Below are 24,872 nucleotides of genomic sequence, written 5' to 3' on the forward strand. Positions count from 1 at the left end.
TTTCCGACAATAAACGTAGACATCTGCCTAACAATGAAGAAATCTGCGTCCACTTAAGACTTTTTCATTACACATTTTATGTTACGTGAAGGTGAAATGGGAGAACGAAAGGGAAGGAACTGTTGATGTCAGCTGTATCGGGAATTTATGCGAAATCAGCGGTGACGAGTGAAAATGTGTGCCGCATTGGGAATCCAACCCGGTACTCCTGCTTACTAGGCTGTTGCGTTAACCAGTGCGCCTCCCGGACACCGTATAAGTCGCAAATCCGCGGACCATCTTGGTACGCTCCCCAGCTGACCCACACTCACACCTAGCACCTTCAGTCTGGAACCGCGCGACCGCTACGGCCGCAGGTTCGAATCCTGCCTCGGGCATGGATGTGTGTGATGTCCTTAGGTTAGTTAGGCTTCAGTAGTTCTAAGTCTAGGGGACTGATGACCTGATGTTAAGTCCCATAGTACTCAGAGCCATTTCACCTACGCCACCTCTCCTCAGTCCCTGTCCATTTCCTTCATGGTCGCCAATTTTAGATCCCTGAAGAAGGTAGGTCGTAAATGTCCTCCGCTCTGATGTTGTCGATTCATTGCCCATCGAGGCGAATCAGTTAGATGAGTGAATCCAGAACCTTCAGTACAGATACACATTTACGCTCTACCTCAAGCGGGAATCTAAAATCAGCGAGCACGGAAGACATGGAAGGGCACTGGGGATAGGTTGCTCTAGGTGGGAGAGTGGGTCAGCCAGGGAGCTTGTCGAGACAGTCTGTGCATTTGCAATGAACATTGTACCACTACCAGTCATTTGTTATCCTTTCCACTTGAAAATAGACTGAGGGATAAAGACTGTCTGTATCTCTATGTATGAACCCTAATCTCTCTAATCTTATCTTCGTGGTCCTTCTGCGGAATGTACGTTGGCGGCAGTAGAATCGTTCTGCAGACAGCCTCAGATGCCAGTTCCTTAAATTTTCTCAAGACAGCTCCTCAAAAGAACGTCGTCTTCCCTCCAGGGATTCTTAGTTGTGTTCCACCGAGCAAGGTGGCACAGTGGTTAGAACACTGGACTCGTATTCTTGAGGGCGACGGCTGAAACCGGCGTCCGGCCATCCAGATTTAGGTTTCTCGTGATTTCCTTAAATCATTCCGGCCTTCCTTTGGAAGGGCACGGTCGACTTCCTTCCTCATCCTTGAAACAATCTGAGCTTGTGCTCAGTCTCTAATGACCTCGATGTTAATAGGACGTCAAACCCAGTCTCCCTTCCTTGCTTCCATTTGAGTTCCCGAAGCATCTCCTTGATACTTGCCTGTTGTTCGAACCTACCGGTAACAAATCTACCAGTGCACCTCTTCATTGCTTCGATGTGTTACTTTAATCCGGCCTGTGGAGAATCCGAAACACGTGAACAGTACTCAACAATGTGTCGCATATGCGGTATCCTTTACAGATGAACCACACTTTCCTAAAATTCTCCCAATAAAACGAAGTCGACCATTCGCTTTCCCTACTAAAGTGCTTACTTGCTCCTTCCTTTTCATATCGCTTTGCAACGCTACACACATATATGAAATAGACGTGACTGTCTCAAGCAGTACTTTTCTAATAATGCGTTCGAGCATCAGGGGTTTGTTTTCTCTGCTCATTTGCATCAACTTACATTTTTGTACATTTAGAGCCAGCTGCCGTTAATGACAGCAACTATAAATTTTGTCAAAGTCGTCTCGTATCCTTCCACAGTCACTCAACGACACCTTCCCATACATTACAGCATCATGAGCAAACAGCCGCAAACTACTGCTTACCGGGTCCGCAGATCATTTATGTATATAGAAAATACATAAATGATAGAGAAATAATAAGCTTCTCTGTAAATTTTATAGCATTCTTCTTAACTATTTCGAATGAAAAACCCGTTTTTTAGTCAAATACGTATCTTGACTTGTTATTGGGAATTGAAACGCAGTTGGTGTTTTGCTGACAACATTAAAAACGCCCTTTCAAAAAATTCAAATGAAGAACTTAGATACTGGAACAAGTACTGACAATAGTTAATACTTCGATAATATATTAATTTATTGTCCATCTTTCATCAGAAACAATACCATTCAAAGACGATAGCAGTCTCTGAGAAGCCACTAAACTAGTTTTTAAAAAGAAGTTTTATGTAAAATTACAACTTTTAGCGTCCCTGTGATGGCAAATTGCTGCATCGATTTGATACCCGGTTATCGATAAAAAAAGAAAAATATCTTTTATAACCGAGACTAAACAAATACCGAAACTTATCAGTTATTCAGAGCTAAATTATCTGCGTAGGTTTTAACCGGTGGTTTTTCCCATCCCTATCCCACAAGCTCTAATCATTGCACTGTCGAGTCTCATTACAATAATCACATCATCCCGACTCCGTAGCCGAGATCGCAAACGCACGCCTGTGTGGCAGCACAAGACTGGGAGGTAAGTCGGTTCGAATACTGGCGGTGGATGAAAATTTCACTGCCAGTATTAGGCGGGCAAGAGGAGAAGAGGTAGGCAACGTAAAGTTCCTGATCACCAGTCTCTGTGCCATTGTCGTGGACTGAATTACTAACAGCTGCGCGTTGTCTCACGGAGTAAAGGAATGTGACTCTGCCGGTGGGAAGCCGTCCGTCGTATGGGAACTTTAAGTTCGGCGAATACCTTAGTCGAGTAAAGTAGGCTGTTCTGGTGCTGGAATTCAGCCTTTTCCTTCTCTCATCATCTTCACTCAACGCAAACAATACACTGCGCTACACAAGGTTCCATTAATCTCACGTAAACTCTACAAATACACCTACGCCACACCTCCCACATATCCGCAAGGAAACGGGCTAATGTGCCCCTGGAAAGAACTCCCTTTCCGAGAGATGGCTGAATCTGCCCCGTAAGTTACCCACCAAGTATGCCATACGATATTTATATTATTACCAAACAATAGGTTATACAGCCCCAGCTAGTACTTCATCACTAGAGCCCAGATTTTAATGCAAATGCCGTTCTCGCTTCCCGCGCCCGGGTTCCCGGGTTCGATTCCCGGCGGGGTCACGGATTTTCTCTGCCTCGTGATGACTGAGTGTTGTGTGCTGTCCTTAGGTTAGTTAGGTTTAAGTAGTTCTAAGTTCTAGGGGACTGATGACCATAGATGTTCAGTCCCATAGCGCTCAGAGACATTTCATGCAAATGCCATTTGGTGGTGGTATTGCTGTCGTGTAAAGCATGTAATACCGGGTGATCAAAAAGTCAGTATAAATTTGAAAACTTAATATAAACCACCGAATAATGTAGATAGTGAGGTAAAAATTGACACACATGATTGGAATGACATGTATTATTCCGCGATTTATTCAGTTTTCAAATTTACACTGACTTTCAGAATGAGATTTTCACTCTGCAGCGGAGTGTGCGCTGATATGAAACTTCCTGGCAGATTAAAACTGTGTGCCCAACCGAGACTCGAACTCGGGACCTTTGCCTTTCGCGGGCAAGTGCTCTACCAACTGAGCTATCAGCGCACACTCCGCTGCAGAGTGAAAATCTCATTCTGGAAACATCCCCCAGGCTGTGGCTAAGCCATGTCTCCGCAATATCCTTTCTTTCAGGTGTGCTAGTTCTGCAAGGTTCGCAGGAGAGCTTCTGTAAAGTTTGGAAGGTAGGAGACGAGGTACTGGCAGAAGTAAAGCTGTGAGTACCGGGCGTGAGTCGTGCTTCGGTAGCTCAGTTGGTAGAGCACTTGCCCGCGAAAGGCAAAGGTCCCGAGTTTGAGTCTCGGTCGGGCACACAGTTTTCATCTGCCAGGAAGTTTCATATCAGCGCACACTCCGCTGCAGAGTGAAAATCTCATTCTGAAAGTCAGTGTAAATTTGAAAACTGAATAAATCGCGGAATAATACATGTCATTCCAAGCATGTGTGTCAATTTTTACCTCACTATCTACATTATTCGGTGGTTTATATTAAGTTTTCAAATTTATACTGACTATTTGATCACCCGGTATAAACAAGTTTATTTGGAACTTCCTTCTACATCATTTCTAATCCTCACTGACGTACCCACTGTATTAAGAAGCTATAGCCATTTAAAATCATTGTCTTCTTTTTGGATTGTCCTCTATTTAATGGCGCACTACCAAAACTGTATGTTATACTCGAGATGGAATGATCACTCTGCACAGTGACTGTTGGTTGTTCATTACAGTATTAGTCATGCAAGTTAATAGTGTGGGTTCATTAGCTCAGTGTGACAGCTGCAATACTGAAAAACGAGCTGTAGAAGGAGTCTCCTGATTTTCTATATCAACTTATTTCCTCAATCAGACTTCAGTTTTAACAGAAGCTGACAACAGATGAGTACTTATTTTTTTCTCAAGCAAAATATTATAAAGAGTAATTCAAAAGATTGTGTACAGATTGAAGGAGCTGATCGAGGAGTCGTAATGCAACAACTCTGAAAGAGAAACTTGTAATCTTGGAAGAAATTTTGAGCCTCTGAATGTTTCGAAGTGTCAGAAACAACAAGAACAGTTAATACAAACACGCCTTAAGTTCAGCAAAGATAATGCACTGGTTCTGTGCACGTGAAGTTGGATTCTATTGGAGGGAGCAACTGCACACTTCCCTGTGCAAGTCTGCAACGTATTCAATGTCACGTATCGCAGCCGGCCGTTATGACCGAGCGGTTCTAGGCGCTTCAGTCCGCAACCGCGCTGCTGCTACGGTCGCAGGTTCGAATCCTGCCTCGGACTTGGATGTGTGTGATGTCCTTAGGTTAGTTAGGTTGAAGTAGTTCTAAGTCTAGGGGACTGATGACCTCAGATGTTAAGTCCCATAGTGCTTAGAGCCATTTGGACGTATCCCAGGCGTTTTATGCAAGGGGAGATCCACCTAAATTCTCAATTCGCTCCTGTGATCTGGTAACTACGATTATTTTTATTAACGTCACTGGAAAACATTAAAACATTCATGTTTTCCAGAATACTGTGCTCTAGCAACCAACCAACCAACGGATACTTATAAGTGTAAGCAACGCAACAAAATCGATCTCATAATGTGAATAATTCTCGCTGCACTCGGTGCTTACATGTTTCGTTTATACGTCCTGCCACAGCTACACACTCCCACAATGCTGTAAGCAATCAATAAATATGCACTCTCTGATGATGAATTGCTAGGCGGCTCGAAACCGGTAATTGGATAATAAAAATTGAAGAACAAAATAAAAGGCGACTGATTGTAGTAATTTCAAGAAACTTTAATTCACCACAGTCTCTCAGTGATCCTCGCCCATAATGGATAAAAGTGGTTTCTTTTTTTTTCTTTTTTTTTTAATTTTATGAGGGCATATCAAAAGGCCCGTGTACGTGACCGCAGTTATCGACAAAGCAACACTCCTCTCCAGGGTACTTATAGAGTCTGATGAGATTCGCGAGGTGCCTGCTGTACTTGGTAGAACGCACCAGAAGTTCTTATGAAGCATGTGCTGAATGCGGTTGTCAACATTTTGAATACCTTCTGTGATGTACAACCATGATGAGCAAACAGTACATTATCTTTGCTGGAATCTGGTGCATTGTCCGTCGACTGTCCTCACGGTTTGTGACATTCCAACGCTTTCAGTGGTACATAATTACTTCCAATACCACACATTCCTGTTCCAAAGTTGTCATGTTTCGACTCCTGTATCAGCTCTTTCAGGTGGTGTGCAAAGTTTTTAATCACTCTATGTTTGTGCCTAAAATTTTCAGTTTGGTTTCTGTTTTCTCTAAAATAACATAAATGAACTCAGATTTCTTGTTGTAAAACAAACACCGTACATTATTCCATATTTGTTAAAATTCGTAAAATAAAACCAACCCGTATCATTTAATGATACAGAGCAAGATACACAGTTTCACTAATCTCAAATATAGAAACTTATTGGTAGACATTATAATTAACGTTCTTAACTTAAGAGTATTTAATATAATGAATTACCTTTTTGCTGTATTCTGTCTTTCATCCATAATATACTACACTCCTGGAAATTGAAATAAGAACACCGTGAATTCATTGTCCCATGAAGGGGAAACTTTATTGACACATTCCTGGGGTCAGATACATCACATGATCACACTGACAGAACCACAGGCACATAGGCACAGGCAACAGAGCATGCACAATGTCGGCACTAGTACAGTGTATATCCACCTTTCGCAGCAATGCAGGCTGCTATTCTCCCATGGAGACGATCGTAGAGATGCTGGATGTAGTCCTGTGGAACGGCTTGCCATGCCATTTCCACCTGGCGCCTCAGTTGGACCAGCGTTCGTGCTGGACGTGCAGACCGCGTGAGACGACGCTTCATCCAGTCCCAAACATGCTCAATGGGGACAGATCCGGAGATCTTGCTGGCCAGGGTAGTTGACTTACACCTTCTAGAGCACGTTGGGTGGCACGGGATACATGCGGACGTGCATTGTCCTGTTGGAACAGCAAGTTCCCTTGCCGGTCTAGGAATGGTAGAACGATGGGTTCGATGACGGTTTGGATGTACCGTGCACTATTCAGTGTCCCCTCGAGGATCACCAGTGGTGTACGGCCAGTGTAGGAGATCGCTCCCCACACCATGATGCCGGGTGTTGGCCCTGTGTGCCTCGGTCGTACGCAGTCCTGATTGTGGCGCTCACCTGCACGGCGCCAAACACGCATACGACCATCATTGGCACCAAGGCAGAAGCGACTCTCATCGCTGAAGACGACACGTCTCCATTCGTCCCTCCATTCACGCCTGTAGCGACACCACTGGAAGCGGGCTGCACGATGTTGGGGCGTGAGCGGAAGACGGCCTAACGGTGTGCGGGACCGAAGCCCAGCTTCATGGAGACGGTTGCGAATGTTCCTCGCCGATAACCCAGGAGCAACAGTGTCCCTAATTTGCTGGGAAGTGGCGGTGCGGTCCCCTACGGCACTGCGTAGGATCCTACGGTCTTGGCGTGCATCCGTGTGTCGCTGCGGTCCGGTCCCAGGTCGACGGGCACGTGCACCTTCCGCCGACCACTGGCGACAACATCGATGTACTGTGGAGACCTCACGCCCCACGTGTTGAACAATTCGGCGGTACGTCCACGCGGCCTCCCGCATGCCCACTATACGCCCTCGCTCAAAGTCCGTCAACTGCACATACGGTTCACGTCCACGCTGTCGCGGCATGCTACCAGTGTTAAAGACTGCGATGGAGCTCCGTATGCCACGGCAAACTGGCTGACACTGACGGCGGCGGTGCACAAATGCTGCGCAGCTAGCGCCATTCGACGGCCAACACCGCGGTTCCTGGTGTGTCCGCTGTGCCGTGCGTGTGATCATTGCTTGTACAGCCCTCTCGCAGTGTCCGGAGCAGGTATGGTGGGTCTGACACACCGGTGTCAATGTGTTCTTTTTTCCATTTCCAGGAGTGTATTTCGTCAGGTTTTTATACACTCATTTCAAACAAAAGTGCCTCATCTTAAAGGTAAAACGCAAGTCAGTGATATAACTACTTCATAACAGTCTAATTATTATCAACATTCATACCACAGCTCCCAATAGTGCTACTCACTACTTACATGACTGTCAGCAAAGTATTACCATTTACATTGTAAATGAAAATTTACTGAATGCATTTAAAAATTGCGCCAACAAACTCTTGATATATCGCTGACGCAGAGTTCGTGCTTTCTGTAGCCCAGGCCGGCCGGAGTGGCCGTGCGGTTCTAGGCGCTACAGTCTGGAACCGAGCGACCGTACGGTCGCAGGTTCGAATCCTGCCTCGGGCATGGATGTGTGTGATGTCTTTAGGTTAGTTAGGTTTAATTAGTTCTAAGTTCTAGGCGACTGATGACCTCAGAAGTTAAGTCGCATAGTGCTCAGAGCCATTTGTAGCCCCGGCAATAGTTACTTTCGGCTCACTTCTTTCTTTACAAAAATGTTGAGTGATCCCACTTCCTTTGACTGGTACTGTTTCATGGGGTCTCGATCAACATACGAAAAAAAGTAAAACAAAAATTCAGTTCATTTTCATACACATTTTCTTTTCCCTATTTTTAAGAAATTCATTCTGTTTTCCTTATTTTATGCCACTAGCAATGTTTCAGAACGTATATTTGAAATTCTTATATATAAAACTCTTGTGTCACAGTGTTAGCTGAAACGGCTCGATGGATTCTGATGAAATTTTACATGTATATTCGGTAGGTCTGAGAATCGGTCGTAATCTATTTTTTATACGCCTAAGTGATGAGGGTGGTCCACCCGTAAAATTTTTTTCTTATTTTTTGGTCAGAACTTTTTTTTATTTTTATGATGTGGCATTAAAAATACACACAACCCTAAATTTTCACCATTCTACCACCAACCCCTCTTTCTTAATAGCGATTTTAGTAATTTAATAATTTTCAACCCCAGTCGATAACTGATCAATTATGACTTGATCAGTTATCCCCGCTAGGTGTCTACCGGTGATATCTTTCACTATTCCATAGATAGGTAATTGAAGAAAACGTACCAAAAGCAACGACTCGAATATCCCTCTTTGAATCGACGTAACAAGACCGAGAAGTTTAACTAGGTAGCATGCGTCATTCGCCAAACCTACATTTAGGACTAGCGCACACGCATCGATTTTTATCGTACGGAAATATATCGTACGATCAAATTCTTTTAGTGGAACAAAGAAGTTCCTATGCTCTCCTTTGTTCCTCTAAAAGAATTTAATCGTATAGTATTTGTACGTACGATAAAAATCGATGCGTGTGCGCTTGGCCTTATTCATAATGCTGGCGAACACGTTTCGACACGAAATTGTCGCAATGTTTGTATGCTAATGGACGAGCCGTGTATCGGCTGCAATTGTTAAATCTGCGCGATCTACCATAGAAACGCTAGAACTAATAGTGGCCGATACTGCCGGACTTCCCCCTAAGCCTTTTCTCACTCCCTATACAGTTTTCTGCCATTATTATTGTTTGTGTCACGAGCTTCCGCCAACAACGGCTTTTGTGTTACACGTATACATTGTGTTACATGTATACATTATTCTTATAGACTAGAGATAATTTATATGTCAAAACAACGTTTGCAGGGTCAGCTATAACATATAAAGATTTTCAGAGGCGGAACGAAGTTCGCTGCGTATAGCTAGTTGATTTCTAAAATTAAAGTTACTTCTAACAAATAATTTTAAGCTAATTTATTAAAAAAATCATGTACAATGTCAGGACAAACTGTTTCTTGGCAGTATGGCACTGTAAGAAGAAATATAGATATACAGGGTGTTACAAAAAGGTACGGCCAAACTTTCAGGAAACATTCCTCACACACAAATAAATAAAAGATATTATGTGGACATGTGTCCGGAAACGCTTAATTTCTATGTTAGAGCTCATTTTAGTTTCGTCATTATGTACGGTACTTCCTCGATTCACCGCCAGTTGGCCCAATTGAAGGAAGGTGATGTTGACTTCGGTGCTTGTGTCGGAGCAAGGGCTGGAAGCTCACCGTTTTCTCCACAGAATGTCTTACCTCATCCTTTCAATTAAATTTAACTTCCTCCTACAGCACCATGCTTAAAAGACTTCCATCCATGACCTTAATTGCGCTTCCACACAACAGTGTGCTTCATATGTTTGCTTCAACGTGCTCCTTCCTCAACTCTATTTCACTATTAGGTGCCAGTAGAGGATGTTATTGAAGTAAATCTATTTCGCCTGTGACAACATAATGCAGCGAGCAGTGCTACAGGCAAGTGTGTCTTCCCCCGACCATATCCTGGGCCAGCTGATAAAGTTGATGCACCTCCAAAAACACTTGAAATATCTGCGGAAGTTCTATGTCTCCCACAAAACTAAATCTCGTACCTCATTTTATCCATCATCTTCGAGAATCTTACACTGCTGCCCTCCCTCTATCACTACATCCCACTTTCTTTGTAACTCCATACATTCCGTGTCTTTGTCTCGACAAATTTCAACTATCTTCCCTTCCCATTCCATGAAAAATTCGTGAAATCTATCTGTAATATCAACTACAATCTTCTACAGTCCACATAAAGGTCCCATCCCACGATTTCCGTGTATAACCGGAATCCTACCCACCTCTTACAACTTATATACCGTGTCTTCATCCTTTCCAGAACTTTTTCGTATAACTTTCTTTCCAGTCCCATCTTCATGTAAATACTTCACCTAGTATGTCAGTTGGAGACCACAACACCGCAGGATTTAAAAGCACACTTATTTATGTACATCTGACCAAGTTTAAAATCATCGTTTTTATTCTTATAAAATCTTTTTTTGGACTTTTAACTATTTTGCACAAAGGGCGAGGAGTGGGAATTGTGAGGATGTAGATTTCATACAAATAAAACAGGTGTTCTCTGGTGGTACGTGTAGCTGCCTGCTGGCGTTCTGGCCCTGAGCTCAATTTCTGTAGAAGACCAAGGGATGAATAAGGTAAGCAGTTCCAAATAGACGTAGGTTACAACAGTTGTTCGGAGATGAAGAGGCTTACATAGGATAGAGTAGTGTGTAGAGCTGCATGAAATGAGACTCCAGACTGAAGATCACATACAGTAGAAAGAACAAATATTCAAAAAAATTCTAAGAAAAGCAAAAGAAACCTTACAAATACGTCTTTTTGTACATCGTGTGGTCCAGGAGAGCCTAAACAACTATAATAGGAAGAAGGAGAAAAGTCACTGCTAGCCATTCATACTACAACACCGGGAAAGTTAGCAAATAATGAACTTTTAATTATTGTGCGTATATAGTATAGTCATCATCACCACCACCATCATTTATTGCACATAAGGAGACCATTTAGGCTCAGTGCAGAAGACAAAAATGTACAAATACATAACCGTAGAAACGTAACAAATCGATCAACACATCCAATCCACGAAACACAACTAAATAAAACTGTATCATCACAAAAACTGATTACGTATGTTTGTCCTCTTACACTGAAGTGACAAAAGTCATGGGATAGCGTTAAGCGCCCTCCGCCACACACCGTTGGGTGGCTTGCGGGGTATAAATGTAGACGTAGATGTAGATATGCACATATACAGATGGGGGAAGTATCGCGTATAAAAGGGCAGTCGATTGGCGGAACTGTCGTTTGTACTGAGGTGATTCAAGTGAAAAGCCTTCCGACGTGATTATGTCCGCACAACGGGAATTAACAGACTTTGGACGCGGAGTGGTAGTTGGAGCTAAACACCTGAGACATTCCATTTCGGAAATCGTTAGGGAATTCAGTATTCCCAAATCCTCAGTGTCAAGAGTGTGTCGAGAATACCAAATTTCAGGCATTACCTCACACTACGGACAACGCAGTGGCCGACGGCCTTCATTTAACGACCGAGAACAGCGTCGTTTGCGTAGAGTTGTCAGTGCTACGACAAGCAACACTGATTGAAATAACCACAGAAATCAATGTGCGACGTACGACGAAAGTATCCGTCAGGAGAGTGCGGCGACATTTGGCGTTAATGGGGCACGGCAGCAGACGACCGACGCGACTTCCTTTGCTAACAACAGGGCATCGCCTGCACCGTGTTCGTAACCATATCGGTTGTAACCTAGACGACTGGAAAACCGTGGGATGGTCATACGAGACCCGATTTCAGTTGGTAAGAGCTGATGACAGGGCACGAGTGTGGCGCAGACCCCACAAAGCCATTGACGCTAGTCGTCAACAAGGCACTGTCTAAGCTGATGGTGGCTCCATAATGGTGTGGGCTGTGTTTACATGGAATAGACAGAGTCCTCTGGTCCTACTGAACCGATTATTGCCTGGAAATGGCTATGTTTGGCTACGTGGAGACTATTTGCAGTCATTCATAACCTTCATATCCCAAACAACAAGGGAATGCTTATGGATGAGAATGCGCCTTATCACCGGACCATAATCGTTCGCGATTTGTGTGAAGAATATTCTAGACATTTCGAGTGTATGGTTTGGCCACCCAGGTTGCCCGATATGAACACCATAGAACATTTCTGGGACATAATGCAGAGTAGAATTCGTGCAGAAAATCCTGCGCTGGGAACACTGTCACAGTCATGGACGGCTATAGACGCAGCATGGCTCAATATTCCTGCAAGGGACTTCAAACGACTGAGTCCATGCCTCGTCGACTTGCTGCACAACGTGCTACGAAAGGAGGCCGACACGATATTACGGTGTTTCGTACTGAGTTTCGCCACCTCTTTGTATTCCTTTCTCTGGCATCCTCTGTGCTGGCTGTGGAATCTGCTTGTTCCACGTCACTGAAGTTTTGTCTTTCCAGCTCGTTCGTGGACGACCTCTTGAATGTCTGCCAATTGACTACAGTACTAATACTTTCTTAGGGAGAATATCCTCTGCTCGGAGAGCTTGTCCTGCCCACTCTAGCGTTCATCTTGCAATCACTCTCCAAATATCTGCTTCCTTAAACCGCCGATACACATCTTCATTGTACCTACTATAGTATAATATATGACTAAATATATAATATGTGACTGAATTGATACGTATCTCACAGCAACAGTGAATGTACCCTATCTTATCTTAGATTGTAACACAGCTTAGGTGACAGATACGGATATATCTTCACGTGGTGCTTAACTTGTATGCCATAGTTACTGAATCGTAGTGGCTGGCGAGTGATAGGTTGTCTGTCTCTCGTGAACCCATAGTTAGATATATACAGTGGATGGTAGATCTGGAGAATATAGTGGCCACGGAAACGGTAGCTTCTACATTGACGAAGTTGAAGACAGGACAAGCATGTTGCAGTCTTTCGTTACCTTGCTGAATGATAACGATACAGAGATCTCGAAGCTGGGCACGGAAAACGGCCTTGACACTTAGGAAATGTAACGGCTGATGGCTGAACGGTTCTAGGCGCTTCAGTCCGGAACCGCGCTGCTTCTACGGTCGCAGGTTCGAATCCTGCCTCGGGCATGGATGTGTGTGATGTCCTTAGGTTAGTTAGGTTACGTAGTTCTAAGTCTAGGGGACTGATGACCTCAGATGTTAAGTCTCAGAGTTCTTAGAACCATTTGAAACAACCTTGTAACGGCTGATATCCAAATCACTGATTATGAGAACCAGATTTGCTCATGTTCCGCACCCAGTGGCACACCGTACCACAACGCCAAGTATTGCATCTGTATGACGATCACTAATACAATCTGAAACGCTGTCTATCTTCGGAGCTTTCAGCCACAGTGCTATACGTGGAACCAGCACTCGTCTGATCATACGCCGTGGTGCTGCTCTTGTGGCCTGTGTTGTCGCTGGGCTAGCGCGCTTCTCTTTGCTGGCGCGTCAAGAGGAGCAGTGACAACCGTGGAGCGCAGATGCGTGGAGTGGGAGTGAAACTTACTTAAGAGCAAATCGGCTTCCAGGAGTGCGACGGAGTAACGTCTGCGTGTAAATACTTGGGAAACCTGCGCGCCGGTACGCGCGTAAGAGAGTGGCGTCTGAAGTTTCGTCAAATCTAAAGCCTAGTGTGGCGTGTACACGGCGCTTAGGTTAATTGCAGCCATGCTGCGTGCGAAAACCAATCGAACACGTATTATTACTGGAACTACAGCAGTAGTGGTTGCAGCTATGTAGTTAAAGCTGTGTAGTCAAAATTTTCAGCACTTATTGTTTCGCTTCTTTGTACTAGTTTTGTGCAGTACTGTGAAGTACATGTAGACAGCTAAGAGCTCTTATTGTATTAATGGATTCAATGGTATTTTACTTATTGCTACCGCATATTTTTTAGGACCTTGTCATTTTGCTGTGTGCACTTTATTATTGACACTTGCAAATGATACGATGGGTATAACCTTCCGAAGAAGGGCGCGAAGTGCTCGAAACTGCTGAAGAAATTAAATTTCCTTTATGTAACTGGTTGCTCATTATTTCATTACGTGTTTAAGAAGGGTAGTAGAAGTAATCCATCGAACTACAGACCTGTATCATTGACGTCGGTTTGCAGTAGGGTTTTGGAGTATACTGTATTCAAACATTATGAATCACCTCGAAGGGAACGATCTATTGATACGTAATCAGCATGGTTTCAGAAAACATCGTTCTTGTGCAACGCAGCTAGCTCTTTATTCGCACCAAGTAACGGCCGCTATCGACAGGGGATCTCAAGTTCGTTCTGTATTTCTAGATTTCCGGAAAGCTTTTGACACCGTTCCTCACAAGCAACTTCTAATCAAGTTGCGGGCCTATGGGGTATCGTCTCAGTTCTGGGACTGGATTCGTGATTTCCTGTCAGGAAGGTCGCAGTTCGTAGTAATAGACGGCAAATCATCGATTAAAACTGAAGTGATATCGGGTGTTCCCCAGGGAAGCGTCCTGGGACCTCTGCTGTTCCTGATCTATATAAATTACCTGGGTGACAATCTGAGCAGTTCTCTTAGGTTGTTCGCAGACGATGCTCTAATTTACCATCTAGTAAGGTCATCCGAAGACCAGTATCAGTTGCAAAGCGATTTAGAAAAGATTGCTGTATGGTGTGGCAGGTGGCAGTTGGCGCTAAATAACGAAAAGTGTGAGGCGATCCATATGAATTCCAAAAGAAAGCCGTAGGAATTCGATTACTCGATAAATAGTACAATTCTCAAGGCTGTCGATTCAACTAAGTACCTGGGTGTTAAAATTACGAACAACTTCAGTTGGAAAGACCTCATAGATAATATTGTGGGGAAGGCGAGCCAAAGGTTGCGTTTCATTGGCAGGACACTTAGAAGATGCAAGAAGTCCACTAAAGAGACAGCTTACACTACACTCGTTCGTCCTCTGTTAGAATATTGCTGCGCGGTGTGGGATCCTTACCATGTTTGATTGACGGAGGACATCGAAAGAGTGCAAAAAAGGGCAGCTCATTTTGTATTATCACGTAATAGGGGAGAGAGTGTGGCAGATATGATACGCGAGTTGGGATGGAAATTAAAGCAAAGACGTGTTTCGTCGTGGCGAGATCTATTTACGAAATTTCAGTCACCAGCTTTCTCTTCCGAATGCGAAAATATTTTGTTGAGCCCAATCTACATAGGTAGGAATGATCATCAAAATAAAATAAGAGAAATCAGAGCTCGAACAGGAAGGTTTAGGTGTTCGTTTTTCCCGCGCGCTGTTCGGGAGCGAAATGGTAGATTGATAGTATGATTGTGGTTCGATGAACCCTCTGCCAAGCACTTGAATGTGAATTGCAGAGTAATGATGTAGATGTACGACTACAGTTGCTGAAGACGGACAAAATATTGAAACATATGGAGCACAACTACCGTCACAAGTATTGGCTACCTTATTAATATATTTTTTATTTAAGAAATTGCCGAAAATTACATGCAAGGAAATTCTCACAGACATCCAAGTTAATTTTTATTGACGTCACTGCTTAAAAACGAGTAAACAGCCTCGCCGCTGCTACTTGCCTCGATCAAATAATTACGATATTGATTGCAAAACTATTAAGAGAAGCCGTGCAACAAAATTCCGGTTCGCTTCGAGGAGAACTGCATTACAAGACGCCGTTACTTATCATAAGCTTCAGTCTTTAAATCCTGATTTATATAGTCCTGATTTATGTAGTATCTCATTTTGTAGATTATTTATAAATTCCGTCAAAAATGTCTTGGTCCAGCAATGGGAATCCACCATGATTGTGTAGGGTACTGTCTGCATAGGAGTCCTGTCGCGTACCGTAGGCAACTGATAGAACCGTCAGCGAGAGAGCCCACAAAGGCCTGCGTGACAACACCGCACGCCAGAAGTGTACTTCTAAATGCGCTGTAGCGCAGGTACGGCGTGCATCTAACCGGTGGCTTAACCGCGCATCTGCCTGCTTACTTCAGATGTGTTCACTCGGGCTCTGCGTGGCTCTACATAAATCACGCGTTTAGGAGTGTCCTTGTGGGATCCCTAAACTGTCACCGTCTGACAGTCCGTGGTGCTCCGCACGTCGTCGAACAGTTCGTGTAAAAACTCGGTGCGCCGTATTTCCGAAGTGTTTGTAACTGTCAATAACTTTTCCCTTTATTCTTTTCTCCTAAACTTACCTGATATCATATTCGACAAATACGTAAGAAAATCACCAAGTCTTGGGCTTTAAATCTGTTAAATTCCAATGGAAGCTAACGGTAAATAAAGAAATTATTCATAGTTGTAACCACTTAGTCACTTTTGGACCACTCTGTACTTGTCTTGCTGCAAAAAAGCTCCTTTCTCTATTCAGGGTACACGATATGAGTATGCGATATTGCACGACCGAGCGGACAGCACGTCTGTCCTCTACGGGCAGCTACATGGCGCTGAACACGGCTCTTCTCAGCCCATGATTCGATATTCACGTGACAGGGCCGACCAACGCGAGGAGCAATATCGTGGAACGATAAACCGGAGTCTTGACAGGACGAGATCCTGCCGCTGCCGAATCCCGTCACGGGCTGGCAGATGCTTCTCCTTCCCACACGAGGCATAACACAATCTTTACACAAACAGCTAACATTCAAATGCGATTTCTGAAAGACAGATCCGCTGCGCAATATTTTCTTACCTACAGAATGCTGGTGAGGTGATTCCTCCTTCGTGCGATGGCGCTTAAACGCTAATCATCTGAATTTCTTAGCATGCTGTACACTCCTTGTCAGTTAGCCGGTTGTTGTTTGCCGCCTACATGATATCGTAACTTTAACCTCTGCAGTACCTAGGGGGATGGGGAGTGTACTTTACGCCCAACTTTTGAAAATATTATAATCCAGTCAGTTATTGTACAATTTAAAATTTTGAAAAAAGAAATGTTTGTTGTTTTTAATGAATTCTTTTACCAGATTCCATAACTGTTTTAACTGAACCCAAAAACTTAAATTTTACTAAATATCACTTTTTGCAATGAAAGTTATTGAATATTTTCAGGTTCACGACTTAAATTACACATCAAAATCTCTGTAAAAAGTATTTAGTGAGTGCAAGTCAACAAAAATGAACGAAATGTGCTTTTTTAAACTGTTTTGCTGGCCATAAAATGCACAATTACCCCTACATAGTAGTACATGTTACTTCATATTATTGAAAATGCATTGATGTTGCTAAGAGTATGGTACAAGATACTTTCAGGTTCTGAACCCTACTTGACACATGAGAACTCCTTTAACAAGTATGTTGTTAATGTAAGTCAAGAATAATTAACGAACTTCGTTTTTTTAAAAAACTTTTTTAGGATAGGCATAAAGTACCCCCCCCCCTCCCGATAATGCGTGTTACAAAAAGTACGATGGTATTGCTATGCTTAACAACCTGCGGTCTCGATTGGATATTTGGTGTGTTAAGTAAGTAGAAATTGTAGGAGATTTGATGGTGCATAAACTACACATACATACACACGCCGACACAAGCAGAAATAACTGTTCCGTACTTCGAATCAACTGTCAACATGAGTAACATAGAAGTAGATAACCTCGGGGTAGTGAAGCAAGTCTTCTGGTTCAGACTGTATACCATTTAAGTTCCTTTCTGAATATGCTGATGCAATAGCTCCATACATAACAATCGTATATAACCGTTCGCTCGAGGAAAGATCCGTGCCTATAGACTGGAAATTTGCACAGGTCACACTAATATTCAAGGAAGGTAGTAGGAGTTATCCACCAAAATATAGGCCCATATCGATATGGAGCAGGATTTTGGGACATATATTATGTACGAACATTATAAATTACCTCGAAGAAAACGGTCTATTGACACACAATCAACACGGATTTAGAAGCATCGTTCTTCGGAAACAAAAGTAGCTCTTTACTCGTACGAAGTGTTGAGTGCTATTGACAAGGGATTTCAGATTTATTCCGTACTTCTGGATTTACGGAAGGCTTTTGACATTCTACCACACAAGCGGCTCGTAGTGAAATTGCGTGCTTATGGAATATCGTCTCAGTTACGTGACTGGATTTGTGATTTCGTATCATAGAGGTCACAGTTCGTAGTAACTGACGGAAAGACATCGAGTAAAACAAAAATGATTTCTGGCGTTTCCCAAGGTAGTTTTATAGGCACTTTGCTGTTCTTTATCTAAATAAGCTATTTGGGAGATAATCTGGGCAGCCGTCTTACGCTGTTTGCAGATGACGCTGTCGTTTATCGACTAGTAAAGTCATCAGCAGATTTAAGCAAATTGCAAAACGATTTAGAAGAGATATCTTAATGGTGGGAAAATCGGCAATTGACCCTAAATAACGGAAAGTGTTAGGTCATCCACATGAGGGCTAAAAGGAATCCGTTAAACTTCGGTTACACCCCCATAAATCAGTCAAATCCAAAGGCCGTAAATTCAACTAAATACCTACAAATTACAATTATGAACAACTTATAAATTGGAAGCAACACAGAGAAAATGTTGTGGGGAAGGCTGATCAAAGACTGCGTGTTATTAGTAAGACAGAAAATGTAACAGATTTACAAAAGAGACTACCTACACTACGCTTGTCAGTCCTCTTTTAGAATATTGCTGCGCTGTGTGTGATCCTTACCAGATAGAATTGACGGAGTAAATCGAAAACGTTCAAAAAATGGCAACACGCTTTGTATTATAGCCAAATAGGGAGAGAGTGAAATGATGCAGGATTTGGGGTGGACACCATTAAAACAAAGGCGTTTTTCGTTGTGGAGGAACCTTCTCACGAAATTCCAATCACCAAGAGCGAAAATGCTTTGTTGACGCCAACCAACTTAGGGAGAAACTACCACCATGATAAAATAAGGGAAATCAGAGTTAGCATCGAAAGACGTAGGTTCAAATGGTTCAAATGGCTCTGAGCACTATTGGTCTCAACTTCTGAGGTCATCAGTCACCTAGAACTTAGGACTACTTAAACCTAACTAACCTAAGGACATCACACACATCCATGCCCGAAGCAGGATTCGAACCTGCGACCGTAGCGGAAAGATGTAGGTGTTCGTTCTTTCCGCGCACTATACGAGATTGTAAGGTGTTTCGATGAACACTCTCTCAGGCACTTAAATGTGATTTGTAGATTATCGACGTAGATGTAGATGAAGCACACGCATGCACTCAAGCGCGCGCAGCAGATAAAACGCCTAACACCAGACAAACTGTTGTGCTAATTGCCGTGTTGCTACACGCATTCGCAGTTAGCCAGAGGGCATCAACAGGGATCGGCGCCCACAAGCGCGTGTCGGCTGTGAGGCAGCCTGCTCTGCTCAGCTGCTGATGCCCCGCAGACACGTGAAGGCACTCGGCACGCCGAGGCCCTGCGGTCGGAAGCCGTGCGAGTGCGGCGACCTTCCGCCGCGGCTAATCTCGTTTGGCACGCCCTCTATCTTCCCCTGCACTGACCGCCTTTCCCGCCCGCCACCACCAGACACTAACTGACCTTGACCCGTGAGGGTGGCAGTTATGTAGCCTGCGTGACTCCACGTGTACGGACCAACTTTGGCTGGATTCACAGCCACGGAAACTATCACGACTTTCGTTTCTAACCTTATCCTGTGGTACTGGAGTAGGCGATACTCTTTCAAAATAATTGAGACATTTGCGAGAGAGGGTCATGACGAAACTATTCCAATTTGTGTGCAATATGTAGGGTGATCCCGTGATAATGTTACAAGCTTTTATGGATGATGGAGAAGGGTAAATATACAGGGTCGTCCATTGATAGTGACAGGGCCAAATATCTCACGAAATAAACATCAAACGAAAAAACTACAAAGAACGAAACTCGTCTAGCTTGAAGGGAGAAAGCAGATGGCGCTGTGGTTGGCCCGCTAGATGGCGCTGCCATAGGTCAAACGGATATTAACTGAGATTTTTTAAATAGGAACCACCATTTTTTTGACATATTCGTGTAGTACGTAAAGAAATACGAATCTTTTAGTTGGACCACTTTTTTCGCTTTGTGGTAGATGCCGCTGTAATAGTCACAAACGTATAAGTACGTGGTATCACGTAACAATCCTCCAGTGCGGACGATATTTGCTTCGTGATACGTTACACGTGTTGAAATGTACCGTTTTCCAGTTGCGGAAAAGGTCGATATCGTGTTGAGATATGGCTATTGTGATCGAAATGCCCAACGTGCGTGTGCTATGTATGCTGCTCGGTATCCTGGACGACATCATCCAAGTGTCCGGACCATTCGCCGGATAGTTACGTTATTTAAGGAAACGAGAAGTGTTGAGCCACATGTGAAACGTCAACCACGACCTGCAACAAATTATGATGCCCAAGTAGGTGTTTTAGCTGCTGTCGCGGCTAATCCGCACATCAGTAGGAGACAAACTGCGCGAGATCGGGAGTCTCAAACACGTCGGTGTTGAGAATGCTACATCAACATCGATTACACCCATACCATATTTCTATGCACCAGGAATTGCATGGCGATGCCTTTCAACATCACTGTCACTGGGCACAAGAGAAATTACGTGACGATGACAGATTTTTTGCACGCGTTCTATTTAGCGACGAAGCATCATTCACCAACAGCGGTAACGTAAACCGACATAATATGCACTATTGGGCAAGGGAAAATCCACGATGGCTGCGACAAGTGGAACATCAGCGACCTTGTCGGGTTAAAGTATGGTGCGGCATTATGGGAGGAAGGATCATTGGCCCCCATTTTATCGATGGCAATCTAAATAGTGCAATGTATGTTGATTTCCTACGTAATGTTCTACCGAAGTTACTACAAGACGTTTCACTGCATGACAGAATGGCCATGTACTTCCAACATGATGGATGTCCGGCACGTAGCTCGCGTGCGGTTGAAGCGGTATTGAAGAGCATATTTCATGACAAGTGGATTGGTCGTCGAAGCACCATACCATGCCCCGCAAGTTCACCGGATCTGACGATCCCGGATTTCTTTCTGTGTGGGGAAAGTTGAAGGATATTTGCTATCGTGATCCACCGACAACGCCTGACAACATGCGTCGACGCATTGTCAATGCATGTGCGAACATTACGGAAGGCGAACTACTCGCTGTTGAGGGGAATGTCGTTACACGTATCGCCAAATGCATTGAGGTTGACGGACATCATTTTGAGCATTTATTGCATTAATTTGGTATTTACAGGTAATCATGCTGTAACAGCATGCGTTCTCAGAAATAATAAGATCACAAAGGTACATGTATCCCATTGGAACAACCGAAATAAAATGTTCATCGTACCTACGATCTGTATTTTAATTTAAAAACCTATCTGTTACCTACTGTTCGTCTAAAATTGTGAGCCATATCTTTGTGACTATTACAGCGCCATCTATCACAGAGCGAAAAAAGTGGTCCAACTAAAACATTCATATTTCTTGACGTACTGCACGAATATGTAATAAGAAATGGGGGTTCCTACTTTTAAAAAAAAAAAAAAGCAGTTGATACCCGTTTGACCCATGGCAGCGACATCTAGCGGGCCAACCATAGCGCCATCTGGTTTCCCCCTTCAAGCTAGACAAGTTTCGTTCTTTGTAGTTTTTCCGTTTGACGCTTATTTCATGAGATATTTCGCCCGGTCACGATCAGTGGACCACCTTGTATAAACTTAAATGAAAGGAACCTAATACAGAAAGGACAGAATCAGAAGATATATCCGAACATCGTTCACATACCCTGAAGAGCCAAAGAAACTAGTACACCTGCCTAATATCGTGTAGGGTCCCCGCGATTACGCAGATGTGCCACAACACGACGTGGCATGAACTCGACTAATATCTGAAGTACTACTGGGGGAATTGACTCCATGAATCCAGCGCGGCTGTCCTTAAATCCGTAAGAGAGGGGGTGAAGATCTCTACTGAACAGCACTTTGCAAGGTATTCCAGATATGCTCAATAATGTTCATGTATGAAGAGTTTGGTAGTCAGCGGATGTGTTTAAACTGAGAACAGTTTTCCTGGAGCCACTCTGCAGCAATTCTGGACATGTGGGGTTTCGGATTGTCCTGTTGGAATTGCCCAAGTCCGCCGGAATGCGTAATTGACATGAATGGATGCAGGTGATCAGACAGGATGCTTACGTACGTTTCACCTGTTAGAGTCGTACCTAGACGTATCAAGTGTCCCAATCACTCCAACTACACACGCCCCACACCGTTACGGAGTCGCCACCATCTGGAACAGTCCCCTGCTGGCATGCAGCGTCCATGGATTCATGAGGTTGTCTCCATATCTGTAACAATTTTAAACGAGGCTCTTCTGATCAGGCAACATGTTTCCAGTCATCAACAGTCCAATGTCGGCTTTCACGGGCCCAAGCGAGGCGTAAGGCTTTGTGTCATGCACTCATCAAGGGTATACGATTGGGCGTTCGGCTCCGGAAGCTCATATCAATGATGTTTCGTTCGGAGTTGCTGCGCCCCTTCGCTCGTGCGCCGACTAAAAACCACGTTCAGACTCACTTAAACCTTGATAACTTTCCATTGCAACAGCAGTAATCAGTCTAACAACTGCGCCAGACACTTGTTGTTTTATATAGGCGTTGCCGACCGCGGGCCGTTTTCTGTCTGTTCACAGATCTCTGTATTTGAATACGCATGCCTATACCAGTTTTTTTGGCGCTTCGGTGTATGTAAAACTGAATTAAGGGACCCTAGTTCAGAAAGGACAAAATCGGAAATTATAAGCGTACATGGTTCTCATAGCTCTGATAGTGGAACACATGTATCGGTACTGTTCTTGCTAACGTTGTACGATAGACAATCTTCAGAGGTGGGAGTATCGTTCAAAACAAGAAAAAAGTCTAGCAAACAAGAGCTCTAACGTGACTCTCTTAAGAGCTATGAGCACGTGTAAATCTTCACTGCCGTGAAACACATCTTTCTATTGAACAAAAATCTGTAGCTCCTACGGTATGCATTTTAAAGCTTATGTTTACTGGTCATTTTTTTCTTATTGGATCCACATTACTACCTCAGAAAGTTGTCTATGCTAAGATCTTATCAACAAGATCCAGTGTCAGTTTAGCAAAACAATTTTCGCTTATGACTTTCGACTCTATCGTTTGCGGACTAGGATCCCTCACATCAAACGTATACATTTACCTCTCTTCATCATGCCTGAAAGTTACTAACATTTTGAAATCACCCTGTATAGGAGACAAGAATATAATAATCCCTATTCTAAAGTAGGCAGACGTCTATAGATGTGTACTTGACTGAATCGTCTGTTTAATAAATCATTGTTACCGAAATACTGCCACTAACAATTTACAGAAAAAAATGCAAAAACTGATACGGCCGATCTTGAGAAGAAATTGGTTCAAGAGGAACACTTGAGGCACTACTGATCCTAAATATTGTCTTAGAAGGTACCTTTTGAGAATGTTGGCTTATATATACCGACTGAAATTCGGAAGGTAACAGGTACAAAATACAGCGAACAAAACGGTATCTACAGCCTGCACAGAAATGAGACTGCAGTTGTAATTTAAAACATTCAGGTACGAGTATATCGATGACATTGTAAGTCTGTCAGAGGTGGTTGACTTATTAATGCGGTTGAATGGAATGGATAGCGTTCTGAAGGGAGATTATGAGCCGAAGATCAACAAAAATAAAACACGGGTAATAGAATGCAAACGAATTCAATCGAGCACTCCTGATGGAAGTTGTTTAGGAAATTGGAAATTTGTGGTAAGGTTCTGTGGGACCAAACTGCTGAGATCATCGGTCCCTAGGCTTACACGCTACTTAATCCAACTTAAACTAACTTACGCTAAGGACAACACATACACCAATGCCTGAAGGAGAACTCGAACCTTCCACAGGAGGAAGTTGTTTAGGAAATGAAACGCTGAAATTGGTGTACGAGCTTCACTACTTCAGCAGAAAAATAACTATAATATGTTACCTTCAAATATAAATTTAAATGTTAGGGGGGTCTTTGATGTGAAGGTATTTGTCTCGAGTGTAGCCTTTTACGGAAGTGAGCCGTGGTGAATAAATAATTCACATGAGAAGTGAATAGAAGCTTTCTAATGAAGTGTTACGGAATAATGCTTACTATTGTATGGGTAAATCATATAATTGATGAGGAGGTACTCAATGAAATTGGGGAGAAAAGAGATTTATGGCACAAGTTGACAAAAAGAACGAATCAATTGACAGCACTCGTCCTGGGACATAAAGAAATTGCCAATTTGGTAATGGAGGAAATTGTCGGTAGGGAGGATGGAGGAAGAGGTAAAAATTGTGAAGTACGCTATTTCAGATATATGTAGGTTGCAGCAGTTATGCAGGGATGAAAAAGTTTGCACAGGAGAGACCGGCACGGACAATTGCATTAAACCACTTTTTGGACTGAAGTCCAGAACAAAAACAACAACAACAACCACTTTCACTACCACTAATGCGCTAATGAATACCGAAGAAACTAAATAAGGAACATCAATAAGCGTGTCTTTACCCTCCCATGTCCTGTACCAGCTGCTAAATTTTCCACACCTCCCAAACACCTGAAATACCTTTGGAAGTGCTATGTCTCCCGCACAACAAAACCACTATACCCCATTGCATCCACCTTTGAGAATATTACACTGCTGTTGTGTGTCTAGCACCACGCCCCACGTTCTCTCCATACCGACACACTTCGTATCCTTTTCTAGACAAATTTTAACAGAGTTCCAGCCTATGAAATCATTCCTGAAATGTACCTATAATATCAAATTCCCTCCCTCATCCAGTCCAAATGAAGGTTCCAGTCCACCCTTTCCCTGTATAACTGTAATCCTACCCGCTCCTCAATCAACAAACCGCGTCTTCATCCTACCTACTACTTTCCTCAACATTCTTTCTTCATACAACTTCCTCCCAGTCCCAAATTCATCTAAATACCTTACCTAGAA

The sequence above is a fragment of the Schistocerca serialis genome, chromosome 4 (assembly GCF_023864345.2).
Source record: "Schistocerca serialis cubense isolate TAMUIC-IGC-003099 chromosome 4, iqSchSeri2.2, whole genome shotgun sequence".
Lineage (NCBI taxonomy): Eukaryota > Metazoa > Arthropoda > Insecta > Orthoptera > Acrididae > Schistocerca > Schistocerca serialis.